We start from the raw sequence: 17,331 nt of genomic DNA, 5'->3' as shown, positions 1-17,331 counted from the left end.
ATGAAATATTTGCAAAGGACAGGAAGACAAAGTTGATTTTGCTGCTTTGAAATATCCTGCTAATAAACAACATTTGGAGATGTGGATTTCTCAAGCCAACTTTTGTAGTGGGAACTATCATTTCAGTGTCTAGTCTCTCTCTTCCTAGACAACAACAAAGTATGGGAGCAGAGTAGATGTGGCTTTAAATTCCACTTTCCTTTTCCTTAAGTATAGCTCTATAGTTTTTCACCTTGAGTTTACTGGTTGTAGGAGTGGTATATTGAATCCCATTCCCAAGAACTTCAAAACACTTACATTCTTACATTTATTAATTTCTGCCTGAAATACTGAGAGTGGCTGCTGTTTCCTGGCATCAATTTTGATTGGCACAGTATTGTTGGGAGAAGTGAATCACTTTGATTATTTGGATAGATTATTATTGAAGGCTATTATTATCTGATGATTATAGGAAATGGGGCATGAGTAAATCCCATACGATAGCAAATGGCATACAATAGCATAATAGTTACATAAATTATATTCTGTGGTTATCTGAAATGAATTGTCAATTAAATAAGCCTTTGAAAGACCAAATATCTATTGCAGTAGGAAATATTGATGAGAATTAAAACTGTGTGTGGGTTGTCTCCTTCTGTCTATACTAAAAAGATTAAAGAGAGAAATGGCTAGCACATGATTTTAAATTAGTGACACAAGGTACAATCAGAAAACAAGGGATATTTGACTACCCAAAATGATATCTTGTTTATTGAATATGGGGATCTTTTCACAAAATATTAGCTTCAGCGTCTGGTACTCTGGGTTGCTAGATCATCATGTAAATTTAATTCACAGTCTTGCCAGACAGATTATTTAAAATATAGTAAGTTCATAGGATACAGTGGGATGTGAGAACTGAGATAATGACTGGAATGAGAACTGAAGTGAGAACTGGAATAGATGGATTTGGATTACTCTGAGTATAATTATATGATGGGCTTTTCTGATGGCCTAGCCTTGCCTTATTTTACAGCCATGAAATGACTACTTCTAGGAGAGTTGTCATGCAATGGAATACCAGTTGTCCTCATGCTGCACCCCAACTATTCCAATGGTTATTACACTCATAACTGGGTTCAGATATCCATATCCCTTCAAACAGATAAGTGCAAAGTTCTACCTAGGATGAAAAGTTCCATTTCAACATATTGCAGTATTTTTCCAACTTACTTCAGTCATAATCTGAAAAACATGGGTAGAAAATGACTTTCTGATGGTTAGAACCATAAAGAAGAAACATGTACTTAACAAGGCCCAACAAATCAATACAGGTGTGCTTAGCAGAGATTCTGGATTCAAAGGACTAAATTGAACATCTTTCGCATATTTTTTAAAAGTTTTCAGAAGATGACTAAAATATATTCTTAATGGAGTTGGAATACCAGACATCTCTTCTACCTTCTAAAACAAAAGGAAAGCAAAGGTGAATGAAATAGAAATGTGCAAGTAGACTATTAGTAAAAGCTGCTTCCCTTGCTTTATCTTCATATCCCCACAGAGCAGCCTAAACACTTAATTCAGTAAGATGAAAAATAGATGGAAGAGAGAGTGCCAGCATCCTTGAAATGTTCTGCATGGGCTTTACTTGCAGACTGTGAAAGACACTAAAGGACAGATGGAATCTTGCAGCAGTTAAAGCTAATCAGCAGCATATAATCACCAGATAATTTACCTCTAGAGACAGTCATACTGGTTACTATAATAATCAGCAGTTCTGAATGGTTATCAAAATGGCTTGATACAATAAGATCTTTGGGAATTGGTTAACTGGTTAATTGATCATACGATTCCTACCAGCCTTCCAAAATCCTACTTGATTTATAGCTATGAAATAAATAACTCTAGAACTAGTGAATAAGATCCAGACGTATGAGCCCCCACAATAGAGAGGTATATCCTCTCCCTCGACCGGTCATGGATCAGTTGGTGGTCCCAGATACCCATAAAGGAAAACTGAGTTCAGGATACTTGAAGAAGAACTTTATGATGATGCACAAGAATACTACAAATTGCCAAAGTTACCCAAGGGCATTTATGAGGATAGAATGTATGAGCAAAGAGACATAAGGTGATGTTCGAGAGTAACTGAACACTGAGTCATTAATCCCTGGGGCACAGAATGCTGCCAATGTTCATGGGTCAGTGTGAGAGCCTATGGAGTTCATGTGATAAGAGAAACACTGGTCAAAGTTCATCTATAGCGGGCCCAATGTGTCCATGAGTTTTTTTCTGGTTATTTCACCAGCTTCTGAATCTGTGAAGGGGCATGACCAGTTGTCTCAAAATCCAGGCAGCGGTTCCATGATTTGAAGCAGTTTTCTTAATTACGCTAAGATTTTATTTGCTTATTTTTCTGTATTGGTGTTTACACTGATGATTCAAAAGCAACAGTGTGCAAAACTGCAGGCACTTTGGCATGAATTAGGAGAGTGGCACCAAAGTTACCAGTAGTCGCTGTATTCTTCATTATCACTCACTCACCATGCACATAAAAATGAAAACTTCACTTAAGAATACCTTTGCTGGGTGAGACACGGTGGCTCAGCAGGCAAGAATGCTTGCCTGCAATGCCAGAGGACCTGGGGTCGATTCCTGGTGCCTGACTGTGTAAAAAAAAAAAAAAAAAAGAATGCCTTTGCTTCAGCAATAAAAATTGCTAATTTATTATTAGTAATTGATTCTTGAGCCAATGTGATGAGATGGAAAATATGTAAAAAAGTACTTCTGCTGCATATCATCACAGGATGATTGTCTAGAGAGAAAGCACTTATGCATTTGTTACGGTGAGGAGCTGAATTAAATTCTTCTATCATGAGACAGTGATTTCCCCTGAAAGACTGACTGATGGAAATTCTATAGCAAACAAGTCTTAGACTTGTTCCAGGCTGATATGTCCTATCTGTTCAAGAAGAGAGAAGGGCAGGACAGAGCAGGGCAGGGAAGGGAACGGAATGGAAGGGAATGATAGGGAAGGGGAAGGAAAAGAAAGGAATAGAACTGAGAACATTTATTGTCAAAGGTAAAATTCTAGTTTGTAAGTGGAAAATTAGAGTAATAGAGACTTGTGTCTGCCACCACGACCTTGCCAGCTTCCCAATATTCAAAGACTTCTCTAAAAAGATTTCTTGTGATATTTCTGAATGAGATTTTTGATATTGCATAAGAAAATGTTTTGGCATTTGAAGGCTCTGCATAACACTATCCCAAATTATCAATATATGATGTCACAAAGTTGTGCAGGGATGAGAGATTAATTTCATGTGAAAAATAGAACTATAGTTTTTAATGTCACAAGGTTTGAAATTTATTGATAAAGTTTCAGACTCCACATGCAACTAATGTTTAAGAAACTACCCCTTATCAAGTGTAGAGAGCCGCTTTCCGGGTTTGGCCTAGTGGACGCGCTGCAGCCTGCTCTAGAGTTCCCCCCGCCCATCGAGTGAGTCAAGATGGCGCCCGCATCCTGTTTCCGCGTATGACGTACGCGCCCACCAACCCTATCTTCCAATCACCTCTGTATACGTGGCACTAACCTATTGGGTTTGGGCACAGTATATAAGAGGTTACCCGGACAGGGTGGGTGGAGACGACCCACAGGGAGCCGTGCCTGACGGCCGCATAGAGGTTGTTCCCCCGCGGGATATTTCGCCCGCGCGGAACCTGTAACAGAGAATGCAAGCTTAACTCCAGTAAAGGTCTGTGCTTACAACTGCAGCGTGTCTCGAACCCGTGTCTGTCACTTGAGTCGGTTTGTCTGCGTCTGCCTCTCTCTCCCTCCTGTTCCCTCCGCCGGCCGGGGACCAGAAGCTGAGCGAGAAGTCGCGGACAAGTGGTGGCCCGTACGGGGAACCCTTCTGCTGCCTTTCCCCGAGCTGGTGAGGACGCGCATCCTGAGTTCGCGGCGGACTTTCCACGCCTGATCACCGTGGGAAGGTGAGTGCTTCTTATTACGTGAGAGTTAAGGGCTGTGGGCGTTCAGGTAGCCCCAGTGACTCGGAAGAGCTCTCCGAGTGATTAAAGACAGTGCCGACTGCAAGCATGGGGCAGTCAGGAAGTTCACCTTTATTACCCCCTTTAAAAACCCTTTTGAAGCAGCGGGGCATCTCAGTTAAGAAGAGTTCCCTCCTGCGGTTCCTTGACGATGTTGTTACCTTTGCCCTTTGGTTCGCCCATTCCGGTAGCCTCAGTCTGCCCTCTTGGTTAAAACTTGGTAATGACATAGAACGGGCACGCCGGACGGGCCTTTGTATGGACCCGATCCTGGTCCCTATATGGGAGACCGTTCGTGCTTGTCTTGAGGCAGAAACTGCTACGGGCCTTAGTCCGTTCCCTGCCCTGCTAGAGGCACGGCACGCGCTTCAGGAAACTCGGTCGGCTTCGTCTGCAGACGGCTCCTGTAAGAGTGAGCCGCCAACTTGCAAGCCGCCAGAGTCAGACGTTAGTTCGGACGACTCTGACTCGGAGTCAGATAGTAATGAGACCGAGGGTGCAGACGCGCCTCCGCTGATCGATTGGGGGAGGCCCCCTGTCTCACCCACACAGCCTTCCGCCCCGCCAGCGCCTGCTGCAGGGACGCGGCGGCTTCCGGTGAATGGTTTTGGTGATCTCGCCAAAAACCCTCACCACGGGCTCCCTCTGGTGGCCGAATCAGGTAATTACAGTGGCTGCTCTCCAACTTCTGAGCGCTTGTTAAAAGGAATGGGATATGTCCCCGGCAAAGGCTTAGGAGCCTCATTGCACGGGCGCGCAAGGCCTATACAAGCTGTCTCCAATTCTGACAGACGAGGCCTGGGTTTTTCCTAGGGGCCACTGAGGGGAGACTCCCACCCACACCTATAAAACTAAAATGGAAGACCAGTACCCCGGTGTGGGTGCCTCAGTGGCCATTATCACAGGAAAAACTCTCAGCATTACACACTCTAGTGTCAGATCAGTTAAAAAAGGGCCACATCATTCCCTCTACATCACCTTGGAACACCCCTATTTTTGTCATAAAGAAAAAATCAGGCAGATGGAGATTGTTACATGATTTAAGAGCCATTAATAATTGCATGGAGTCTATGGTAAAATTAAATACCTGCATGTGTCAGTAGACACATGGTCTCAGATATTATTTGCCTCTGCTGAGACAGGAGAAAAAGTCCACCAAGTCATTGCACACTGCCTTGCCGCTTGGGCAGCGTGGGGTAAGCCAAAAATATTAAAAACAGATAACGGACCTGCTTACACCAGCAAAGCCTTCCAAAGATTTTGTGCAAATATGGAAGTGCAATTAAAACATGGTATCCCTTACAACCCTCAAAGGCAAGAAATCATTGAAAGAGCACACAGGTCTCTTAAAGACTTACTCAAAAAACAGAAAGGGGGAATAGGCCACGGCCTGTCCCCGAAGGCTCAACTGTCTGTAGCCTTATTTACATATAATTTTTTAAATGAAAATGCACAAGGAATGACACCTGCCCTACAGCACACCACTCCGAGTCCTCCACATAGAGGTCTAGTCCGTTGGAAGGATGTCCTGTCAGGACAATGGCAAGGCCCTGACCCAGTGCTCAGCTGGGCCAGAGGCTCTGTTTGTGTTTTTCCCCAGGAGCCAGGACGTCAACCAGTGTGGGTTCTGGAAAGACTGGTGAGAACCGTGACATCGCCCGAGGAGGCCACAGAGCTGTTGCCTAAAAAACCAACAAGCCTTCAACCTGAACCATCAGATCAGGCCTCCAACTCTGCTGATGACGGCGGCGACTGACGAGATAGCAACGAAAGCGCCGGTCACCCTTCGATTGTTTAGAAGGGGGACCAGTTTTAATAACCCCCGTTGCCTTCGACCTTTCCAAACTGGGCGAGACTGTACAAAGTCTGTGGAACCGAGTCACCTCATGGTTCTCTTGGCCCAATTTGACTACTTGGATTCTCGTGGCAGTGGGACTATTAGTGGGCTTAGTCACTGTTAAATGTTTGTTAGAACGCTTGTTCCAGACACAGCAGCAACTACGTGTTTCTACCATGTTAGCTATGTCTTCCCAGTCAAATGTGGGTGTGCGTCCCTCCTCGATAGATAGCCCGTCTGACTCACCTGGGGCAAAGCTCTTGTCAGCAAGGTTTGTTGCAGGCTCCCTGGCCACTACCCGTGTTTAGCTAGGCACCAGAGGCTGTTAATTTTGCGCGCCTAGCCGCCTCGACGGTGGAGCTGCGGCCGCAGTCCTGGCCAGACTGGGCTTGGCTCTAGCCATTGCACCGAGGCCTCCGCAGCGTTTCCTATGCCCTGGCTGTCGCTCTCATAATCCCCGCTTGACCCAGTTGCGAGGCGAAGCACTGCAGGGAGGAGTCACGTGGTATCCAGTTCACGGACCCTCCGGTCTCTATATGAGGTGAGCATTCTGGTCGGTGCCAGAGGCTCCGTCGTGTGATGATGCGAGCCTAGTCCAGACTCCCCAAAGCACCAAACTATGTTGTGAGCCACTCAGGCCCACGGGAGCACCATCATCAATAGAGACACTGGGTACAAGAATACGGTCTACGGACCATGCCTCTTATAAAAACAAAAAGGGGGAGATGTAGAGAGCCGCTTTCCGGGTTTGGCCTAGTGGACGCGCTGCAGCCTGCTCTAGAGTTCCCCCTGCCCATCGAGTGAGTCAAGATGGCGCCCGCATCCTGTTTCCGCGTATGACGTACGCGCCCACCAACCCTATCTTCCAATCACCTCTGTATACGTGGCACTAACCTATTGGGTTTGGGCACAGTATATAAGAGGTTACCCGGACAGGGTGGGTGGAGACGACCCACAGGGAGCCGTGCCTGACGGCCGCATAGAGGTTGTTCCCCCGCGGGATATTTCGCCCGCGCGGAACCTGTAACAGAGAATGCAAGCTTAACTCCAGTAAAGGTCTGTGCTTACAACTGCAGCGTGTCTCGAACCCGTGTCTGTCACTTGAGTCGGTTTGTCTGCGTCTGCCTCTCTCTCCCTCCTGTTCCCTCCGCCGGCCGGGGACCAGAAGCTGAGCGAGAAGTCGCGGACAATCAAGCTGTGTTTATAGTGTCAAAAAAGAATATTCATAATTATTTTAAAACGCTGTTAACATGTGCCTATGCTTTCTTGCTACATATCTGTTTAAGATCAGATTTTCATCATATACTTTCACTGAAGCAACATACTACAATTGATTGAATGCTGAAGGAGATAAGAGAATTAATCCAGATATTAATGAGATTTGTGAAAATGTAAAACAATTCCACTTTTCTCACTATAGTTTGTTTTGAAGAATATAGTTACTTTTTCTCAAGTTATGTATAAATTACTTTTAATGATTTATTATTTAATGAAGTAATAAATAAATATTTCACTAAGTTCTCAGTTGTAATTCCTAATACAATAAACACTGATAGATTTTACCAATCTATGAAAACTCTTTGTGATCCTCAATAATTAAGAGTGTAAAATGACCCTGAGACCAAAATGTTTGAGCACCATTTGATGAGACAAACTTAGTAATTGAAGTTCCTGAAACAGTCTTTCTTTAATAAATAAAAATTAAAAATGAATTCTTCCAACAAATACTATCCACTTTACTTACAAAGTATTTCTAGAATCCATCACTATTTCATTATCCATTGATATAGGCCCTATGTAAGCTTCCATCATCTCTTGCCCATATTTTGCAAGTTTCCTGAATAATTTCCCTGAATTTCATGCTCTTCAGGCAGCTGATTATAGTAGGTGAATGCCCTGTTAAAATTTAAGACACTTCATGTCTCCACTGCTCAAAACTTCCAGTTAATTTCCTTAGGGGGATCTAAGGATATTTTATCAGGGAGGGCTGAATATAAGACACAAATGAGTGAAATGCATTATAAGTGTTCTATCCTAGAAGTCAGGGTTCAATGTGTTGACTTAAGTATCCAGGAGTTGTGCTAATAGTCTGCTACTTAGTTAATCAAAGATAACTCAATATGGGACAAAAGTTAGTAAGTTTAAAATGACTAGATTTCCCAGCCTTACTGGAAATTTCACTTCTAATCAGAGGAAATATTTTATAGTAATAGGCTCATCCCTTATTTATTCACATCTTTCCACATTTTTCATCATACAGAAGTAACTTGTTCGATAAAATGATTCTGTGTGCTTCTACAGGTTCAATTATGCATACGAGTGAGAGACAGAATAATGTTTTGGTCTCCTGTCCTGCAGAATGTTCTAAAACAGTTCCAAATATAAGAAGTATTCTCCCATACAGCCAGGATGCATGTTAGAAACTAAGTGAACAGATGTTACACTATTACACCTCATAACTGACTTTTGGAAATACCCACTAATCTTAAAATTCAATAATTCCATTCCTAGGTATTTATCAAACAGGAGTGCATGCATAAGTTAAGAAAATGTTTGTAGAATTTTGCATAGGCAGTATACATAATGGTCAAATATAGGTGTCTGGTGCTCCTTCTAAATGAAGGCATGTTCATCAAACCCTAAAACAAAATTGAAAAAGAGGCACTAATTTTAATAGTTTAAGCTTTTATTCTAATTATTGGACTAGAATATGTATTATTGCATTGGTAGTTCACATCATTAATTTATTAAGTATAAACATATAAACTTCACTATAATATTATATTCATGATTTGGTGTTCCAAATTTGGTGTTTATATGTTCTTAGAAGCTAAAAGTATTTACATTTCCCAAACTCTTGCTCAACTTTTGAAATGTGCAGATGTAGCAGAGGTAATGGTTGAAAACATAGACTAGGGGATCCATTCTAGGCCTAGATAAATTGGAGAAAAGAAGAGACTGAGGGATTCTGTATTTATGTTAATAAATGGAGAGAATAGTGTAGCTAAATCGTAGTATGATCACAAAATGGAAGGAACATTTTTGAAGGAATGTTGTGTGTTGACAAGGTCCAGTGGCTTATGGGTATGGAGGGTGTAGTATGAACCCTCATTGCCCCATTGCCTCAAGGATAATTTTTGCTATTCATTTCTACACAAGGAATTCTGCTGACTCGGATCCCTTTCAATTTTGTGTCTCACGGTTTTATTTTGTTCACTGACACATACTTGCTCTGGGTGTAAGGTAAGTTAGAAACATCCTAAATTTAGTGTCCCAGAAGTACCCCTTAACCAGTAGCATTTGGGAAATGGGTAGGAACATTCTAGAGCTCCTTTTCCCCATAAGTTGAGATAACTATGAAAAATATTTTAAATTGTCTTGCAGAGCTCCCCAGCCGAATTCAGTTATAGTTACCTACGACAGATATTGACTTGATAAGGTAATTTTTATTGCCTTTAACTTATCCATCTCATGTATGCACTGTTCTACAAGTATTTTCTGAAATTACATCCCAAAGATACTACATGCACTTAAATTCTTATCTCAGTATCTGCTCCTGAGGGTTCCAAACCCATACAGTTTTCCTGAATGGATGAAGAAAATAATTACAAAGGAGAATGGGAAACAATTAGAGTAAAAATAGCCTGGGATTGACACAAGGAAAATATTGTCAGAGCAAGTCAAAAGTTTTTTTGTTTATTTGTTGTTAAGGCTAGGAGATCTAGGACAGCTTCATTGAGGGGTATGAGAATATAGGTGTGTTTATTATACACAGAATGATCGTTTCTTAGAAATCCTTTAATAGCAAAGAATGAGGGTTATAGGGACAATGTGGTATATACAAGGGAACATGGGTGTATTCACTATCTACTTGTTTACCAAACGTATCTGAGAAAGAAGGGAGCATTTGCAGGCTAAAATGCAGTCCCTCCTTCCCATGAGCGCTATATCCTGAATTTCTGTCTTATATTCAGGTAAAGTCCAGGTTCCTTACCTGTAATAAAATTACATCATAGTTTACAGTTTAAATCTCCTTTGTGTTTTTTATGGTTCAAATTCTCCTACAGTTTAGTCATTTTGTATTCATCATCTAACACCGTGTGCTCTACTCTCCCTTTTCTTAAGCTGAGATCATGCCTCATTATGATTTACTATATATTTTTTCTTTGCAAAATATGCTCACACTAGCAAACTCTACATGTGTTTAATCAAACTTTTTTGTAATTAGAACTAAATGCAAAATTCATTTGTATTTTGAACAGGTTTCCTGAATGGTTGTAGTAATAAGCCCCAATTTCTTTTTTTTCATGTCTCTTCTTAACTGAATTATACTTCTCCCTGAAGTTTTCAACTGATTTCTACTGATGTCTTGTGCTGAGCTAACTTATCCTTGCCTGCAGAAAATCACCTATCACTGCCAATATCTGAGTTGGGTCCATTTTATGTGCTCATGAATATTCTTGGATTAAACCTTGTAATAACATTTAGTTGCAGTTTTCTTTTCATCCGTTTACTTGGTCTTCCCAGTCAGACTGGGAGTCAGCTGAGGACAGGGACTATGACTTTGTTTGAATTTCCAGACCAAATACATTTATTTGGTGCTTGGTAGGCAATGAGTAAATATGCTTAAATAAATGAATAAATAAATAAATTACCCAGAAAAGAGATGAGTTTATTAATTCAGTACCGGCTCTTTGGAAACGTATCTATGCATGGGTCTCTTAGAATCCCAGTACATAGAGTGGTTTGTAGAAAAAAAAAAAAAGTCTCAAATAATTTCTAGAATTTCATTTCCTTGAAGCAAAATACAAAATTTTATAACTCCCTATATATGTATTTAGAGTTCCCTGAAAAACTAGGATAGGCCACAAACTCTTAAACTGTTTTTCTATTGATTAATTTATTAACCAATGGTTCAATCAATAGATATAGATGTACACATATATTCCAATTGAAGACAAAAATCTAAGTTGGTTTTCTCTTGAAATAACTTTGCTTTTTTAATTCTTCTGCCATAATTGTCAGGATTTTTAAGGATTTAATTGCAAACATTGTTGATGAATACTTTTATTTATGATGAAATTTATCATCTGTGTCAATTGGGGGGAAGAGAAATAAACAACCAGATTTATTATCAATTTTTGAATTTTATTGGAAACCTTGGGTTATCTAAATATCCCTTACTTTATTGAGCATTTAATAGTATACATAGTAGAAAATGTATTATGAAATCATGGAAACAAGTAAAATAAGCATCAAGAATCCTTCTTTCTACAGAAAATTCTTCTCCATCTCTATCTTGAGACATGTAGTCAAAGTATTTGAACTCAGTCCCAAATAATTTATGTAGTTCAGATAGATATAAATAATTGTAGGCAGGTTTGCTTGTCTAGGGTGTCCACATAAGTCAGAGATGATTAGATGTAGTGATGAACGAGTTGGGAGACCTTCAGCAATACGAGTTTTATTTTAAACTATTTTATAATGTAGAAAAAATAGTTCTAGAATTACCTATTAACAATGCTTTGCTGAAATTCAAAATATCAAAAATTGCTTAGTAATTAGGAGACACTTTAGGAATTGAGAAATCTCAGTTCCTATAAAAATCATTGTTATGAAACTGCTACATGGCAACAAAATCTCTCAGTGGCTTATACACATAAAGGTTTATTTTTTTATGTAAGTGAAGTCATCTTGCATTAAACAGGAGATTGTTCTTCTTGGCTGGATTGGCTGGCCATTTACTCATCTCTGCTGGCTTTGACTGGGTCCAATATGTCAACTCACCTCAATTGGGCTTTCATCCTCTAAAAATTCTCACAGGAATATCAGAGACACAGAAACACAAAGTACAGTGTGCAAGACTTCTTGAGAGCTAGGTTTAGGACTGGGATACCATCATTTCTACGACAATCTGTTAAATAAAGCAAGTCACAAAACCATCCCACTCTTTAGAAGTGGGTCTCTAGACACTGATTCCTCAGTGAGAAGAATTCCAAAGTCACATGCCAAAGCATATGGACATAGGGGAAGGTAAACAATTGGGGCATTAATGCAGTCAGTATAAGATGTTATTTTTTAATATCTTATATGATTTTATTTTAACAGATACTTCTTTGTTGCCTAATTTTATCATATACTTACATAGATCATTCAAAATGTTTTCTTATAAATAAGTCATGGCAAGATTTGTGTGATTTGACTTAATATCTGTTATTGCTTGAAAAATGATGAATAACTGTATTATGTAACATGTCACATATATAAAGTTAGAATTGTTAATCATTGTAGCAAACAAATGGGCCAGATGTTTGGTTATTTATCAGCAATTCTGTGTCCTGTAGAGTATATGGTTTTGAGCTGACAAAATTTCTGCATTTTTATGTCTTGATTTGAAGCTGGGTTCCCAGTGCTTAATGATTGACTTAAATCATGTGCATTTAAATTTCATATTTGTGTCCTGAAGTGATGCTCTTTATTTCCTCTCTTCCTTCATAGATCATTTTGTGGAAAGATGGTGTTATAAATTTCCATGTGAATAATGTCAAGGAAAGCTTACAAAATTGAGTAAGAAAAAAATAATCCTTTACAAATATTGACGGGTATTGTTTTATGCTAAGTGAAATTATAGTTATTGCTCTATATTTTTATAGAGCACCCATATTTGTAAAAAAAAAAAGTCAAAGCAAGCAAAAATCGAAGGAAGTAAAATGCATGAAGAGGATTTGTAATGATCTCTGAAATTAATATTGTGATCAAAGTAGCTAAAAGGATAGTTATATATAATTCTTTTAAAACATGTATTTTTTAATTTTTCTTCTCACTTTTGGAATATTAGTGTCATTTGACATTTTAATATTTTTTTTATTTACAAGGAATATTTTTATCAAGCTTATTTGAAAAGGCTTTACATTTTAAACAATTTCCTGCTTTAAAATTCAAACTATATTCTTCCTATAAATAAGTAAAAAAAAATTCTAAACTTGAATAAATTATAAAATAAAACAACCAGAATTTACCAAATATTTGGTATTTACTATTAATAGTTTTTTCTGGTAAGTGGCTAGTAATATTCTTGAAGATAATTAACTTAAGTATTGTAAATCAATACTCTGTTGTCCAATATTAGACTTTTATAATGTTTAATCAACGTTCTTGTTACAATTTTTAGGACAAACCGAAGTTCCTCATTTTTCTGGAATAACATAGAGAAGAGAGACATGTTACTTCTCATGAGCAAACAAATCCTATTTGAAACATAACTCGAAGTTGTAAGTAGTTGTAAAGATTTATATATAGGCAAAAACTTTTCCATGACATGTAATTTTTCTTCAGCCAGTTTCCTCCTAAACAACTCCAAATGAGGAAAATAGATTATGTTAAAATAAATAGTAAGAATAAACTTTAAAATTAATATTCATCTTCAAATCAAACATGTTTTAAGTTAGGGCAGTATCATATAGGTGTCATTTCTTTCTATGCTTTTGCCATCTTTTCAACTCGAAACCAAATATGTGAATATTTCAAATGAATCAGGGACACCTGATTTTTAGGCATCTATGCATAACTTCTCAATGTTTCATATATTCAAATAAATGATTTCTAGATTACACATATCCTATGTACCAGAAAGGGATATTTTCCATCCCTGTAATGTAATAAAAATAGGACAACAATAAAAAAATCATACATATTTTCAAATGTATTCATCCATAAGCTACCTCTTGAGATGAGTGAGAGTCAATATAGAATATGGTAAAAAGTATTCTTTGGTATAAAAGCGGTTTAATAAGATAACACTATAAGCTAAACAGGATCAGTGTCAAACTGGTTTTAGAATTTGAAAAGCATAGAGCCAGAAAATGGCTCTGATATCACTATGTGGGTTTGAAAAGTTATAAAATGTAAAGAATATTAAATTTCTTCCCATAGGAAACAGTCATAATAATATTAAAATTTGGTAAGAAATTTAGAGGAGTAAATGAGGTAATTTATGCAAATTATTTGACATATAGGAATTCCTAAATGCATCGTTGTTGCATTCTCTGTTATTTAAACTATACTAGGAGGGGATATATATATTTCTACACCCTCATATCCCCAAATTCTAGAACAATTCCTGGAATATATTATGTATATAATAAATATTTTATGAATAGGCTAATAAAACCTTTGGCAAATATAAAAAGGAGTAAAGAGTGATGAAAATGTGAAGTGCTATACTTCTCAATACAATTCAATTCTGTCTTTTAAATGCAATTTTAATAAGATATAGTCATATACCATATAATCCATCCAAAGTATACAATCAATAGATCACAGTTTCATCATACAGATGTACATTCATCACCACAATCAATTTTAGAACATTTTCATTACTCCAAAGAAAGTTTAAATAAAAGTAGAAAAGAACACCCCAAAATCCCATATCCCTTAACCTGTCCATTATCATTTATGTATTTGTTTATTTATGTCTTTAATTTATTACTCATCTGCCCATACACTGGATAAAGGGAGTGTTCCTGTCTACCAAAGCTGCCAGAATACAACACACCAGAGATGGATTGGATTTTAATAAAAGGGGATTTATTTAGTTAAAAATGTAGAGTTCTTCAGAGGAAAGTCAGCTAAACTTCAACTGAGGTTCTTTCTTACATGGGAAGGCACAGGATAATCTCTGCTGGCCTTCTCTCTAGGCCTCTGGGTTCCAACAACTTTCCCCAGGGTGATTCCTTTCTGCATCTCCAAAGGCCTGGGCTGAGCTGCAAGTGCTGAGATGAGGTATGCTGAGCTGCTTGGGCTGTGCTACATTGTGCTCTCTCATTTAAGCTTCCAGCCAATTAAATTAAACATCATTCATTTGAGCAGGCACACTCCCTAGTCGACCGCTGATGTAATCAGCAACAGATGAGATTCACGTGCCATTGGCTCATGTCCACAGCAACAAAAGTAGGCATCTTCACCTGGCCTAGTTAACACCTGAGCCTAACTACCACAGGGAATTTCAGTCATAAGGTTTTCACAATCACATGGTCACACCATGAAAGCTATATAGTTATATAATCATAATTAAGAATCAAGGCCATTGGATCACAGTTCAACAATTTCAGGTCTTTCCTCTAGCCATTCTGATATACTAAAAACTGAAAAGGAATATCTATACAGTGCATAAAAATAACTTCCAGAATGAACTCTGGACTCTATTTGAAATCTCTTAGCCACTAAAACTTTGTTGTTTCATTTCTTTTTCCCCTTTTGGTCAAGAAGGCTTTATCAAGCTCATAATTCCATGCTAGGCTTATATGCCTGGGAGTCATGTCCCATGGAGGCAGGTGGGTAGTGAGTTTATTTGCAGAGTTGGCTTAGAGAGAGAGGCCACATCTGAACAACAAAAGAGGTCTTCTGGGGGTGACTCTCAGGCATAATTATAAGTATATTTTGCTTCTCCTTTGCAACAATAAGTTTCATAAGAGCAAGCCCATGATTGAGATCATAGCCTATTAAATTGGTACTACCCAAAGCCTGCAAGAATATTAGGAATTCACCCCATGGGGAAGTTCAGTATTTCCACATTTTATCCCAGTTCCTCAAGGGGACTTTGCAAATACTTTTTTTTATTTTCTGCCTCAAAAACTCTGAGATATAACAAGGTATTACATTAAGCTGTACAGAATCATAAGATCTCACTCTCTATTCTAGGTTCCAAATAATTATGTTGTTAAATAAACTGACCATACAGGTTAAATTAGATAATATGATATAGAAAATATACTGGTTGTACTAAATAAGCATCTCCTCCTTTGGTCTCAGACAAAAGTTGAAGTTTTAAAATGCAGTCAGTATCATCCACTGATGGATGGTTACTGATTTATCTTAGACCTAACTAAGTCAATTTCATTCATATATCAATTGAAGTCTGATCTCTTTTTCAGCTTCTTCTGTATGGGGAGACTTCTGGGAAGATGGCCAAATAGAGTAGCTAAAAATTAGACCTGCTCCACAGAAAAGTTAGAGAAGGGATAGGATGGCAACTGAAGCAGCAATTCCAGAGTGCAGCTGACCTGGGAGAACCTTATGCACCACATAGGGTAGCAGTCTTAGTTGCAGAGCCCAAAGGACTGATATGCAGAAAGCTGAAGCCTGGCATAGAGGTGCAGAGCCCATAGGAGTGCATGAACAGGAGCCAGGGACTAGGAAGTAAGCCAGGCTATGTTCCTTGGGTGCGCTACCCTCACCAGCGCAGCCCCATGACCAGTGACTCAAGCCACACCCCGCGCACCTGAACCCCAACACCCGCTCCCGGTCCCCATGCTCCAGGCACCCCCACCCCACCAGCCCCCAATGAATGTACCTGCCTCACACCCCCACTCAAAGTGCAGCCCAACCCATCTCTCCTGCATCACTCCCAAGCAGTACCTCCCCCTCCCTGTTCCCTGTGGGCTGTTGCCAGTACATAAAGGCTGTAGGCACTAACTTCCATAACCAGGTTACCCCTGAACCCTGCCCATAGTGTCACACAGCTTCACTGTGCCCCCCACGGAGCTCTGCACATCAGTTTATGGCATGTCATAAACTCTGGGAACCTCAGTTTACAGCAGTCTTAGAACCAAGCATGTACACAGCCATCAGCCACACTTCCCAGCTCTGAGAAAGTTGTCACCTGCACAGCCGGGTCACATCTGCCCCCAATCCATGAAAGCATAAAGCTGACCTGTTGCCACAGCTTTATACATGCACACAAATGGCCCTGTGTCTTAGACCAGTGAACACCAGGGTTACACCCCCCAGGCCAGTGCACCTACACAGCTGCATCCTCCCTGGCAGCTGGGTGCCTATGTTCACAAGCATCAGCATAACATCCCCAACCTGCACCTATACCTGCCCTTAAACAAATCACCACACTGAGTGCCCACCCTATACCCTGCTCCCTGCTGTACAACCACCCCACAAACACAAGGCTTTAGACTACTGAAAGAAATCAATTCCCAAAGTAAATCAATCAACAAATTTACATGCCATGAAGACAGCAGAAGATCACTGAGCATATCACAATGTAGACAGATACAGACCTGCCTAATGACCAAATTAAAACACCAGAGGAGATACAGACAGTGGAACAACTAATCAAAGATATTCATACAATTCTACTTACTAAAATAAGTGGGATAGCAAATGAATAAATGAGACCAAAAAGGCAGTAGAAGAGTATACAGAGGAATTTGAAAGAACAAATAGAAAAATAGTAGATATCACAGAGATTAAAGACTCTGTTGACTAAATATAAAAGCATACTAGAGGCACACAACATCAGATTTGAAGAGACAAAAGAAAGAATAAGTGATATAGAGGACAGGATAACTGACTTCAGAAACTCGAAATAGCAAATGACATAAAAGATGAAAAAACTTGAATTGAATCTCAGGGAAATGATAGACAGTACAAAGTGCACAAATATAAGAATA

The 17,331-nt window shown here is 39.2% G+C and overlaps 1 long non-coding RNA gene across 3 annotated transcripts in view; it reads left to right on the top strand.

The window, feature by feature from the left end:
• LOC143679344 (uncharacterized) overlaps positions 1-17,331 on the top strand; it is a 118,965-nt gene that overhangs the window by 42,748 nt on the left and 58,886 nt on the right. For 2 of the 3 annotated variants that reach the window (XR_013173670.1, XR_013173668.1), the window contains 2 exons: positions 9,254-9,308; positions 10,214-10,393. This is a non-coding gene — a long non-coding RNA (uncharacterized LOC143679344). Of the gene's footprint in view, positions 1-9,253; positions 9,309-10,213; positions 10,394-17,331 lie in introns of those variants that run through there. The other variant, XR_013173669.1, reaches the window with a different exon arrangement.

This window comes from Tamandua tetradactyla, chromosome 4 (genome assembly GCF_023851605.1).
Source record: "Tamandua tetradactyla isolate mTamTet1 chromosome 4, mTamTet1.pri, whole genome shotgun sequence".
Classification (NCBI taxonomy): domain Eukaryota; kingdom Metazoa; phylum Chordata; class Mammalia; order Pilosa; family Myrmecophagidae; genus Tamandua; species Tamandua tetradactyla.
Note: the sequence above shows the minus strand (reverse complement) of the source record. Positions and strands in the feature narration are given on the sequence as shown.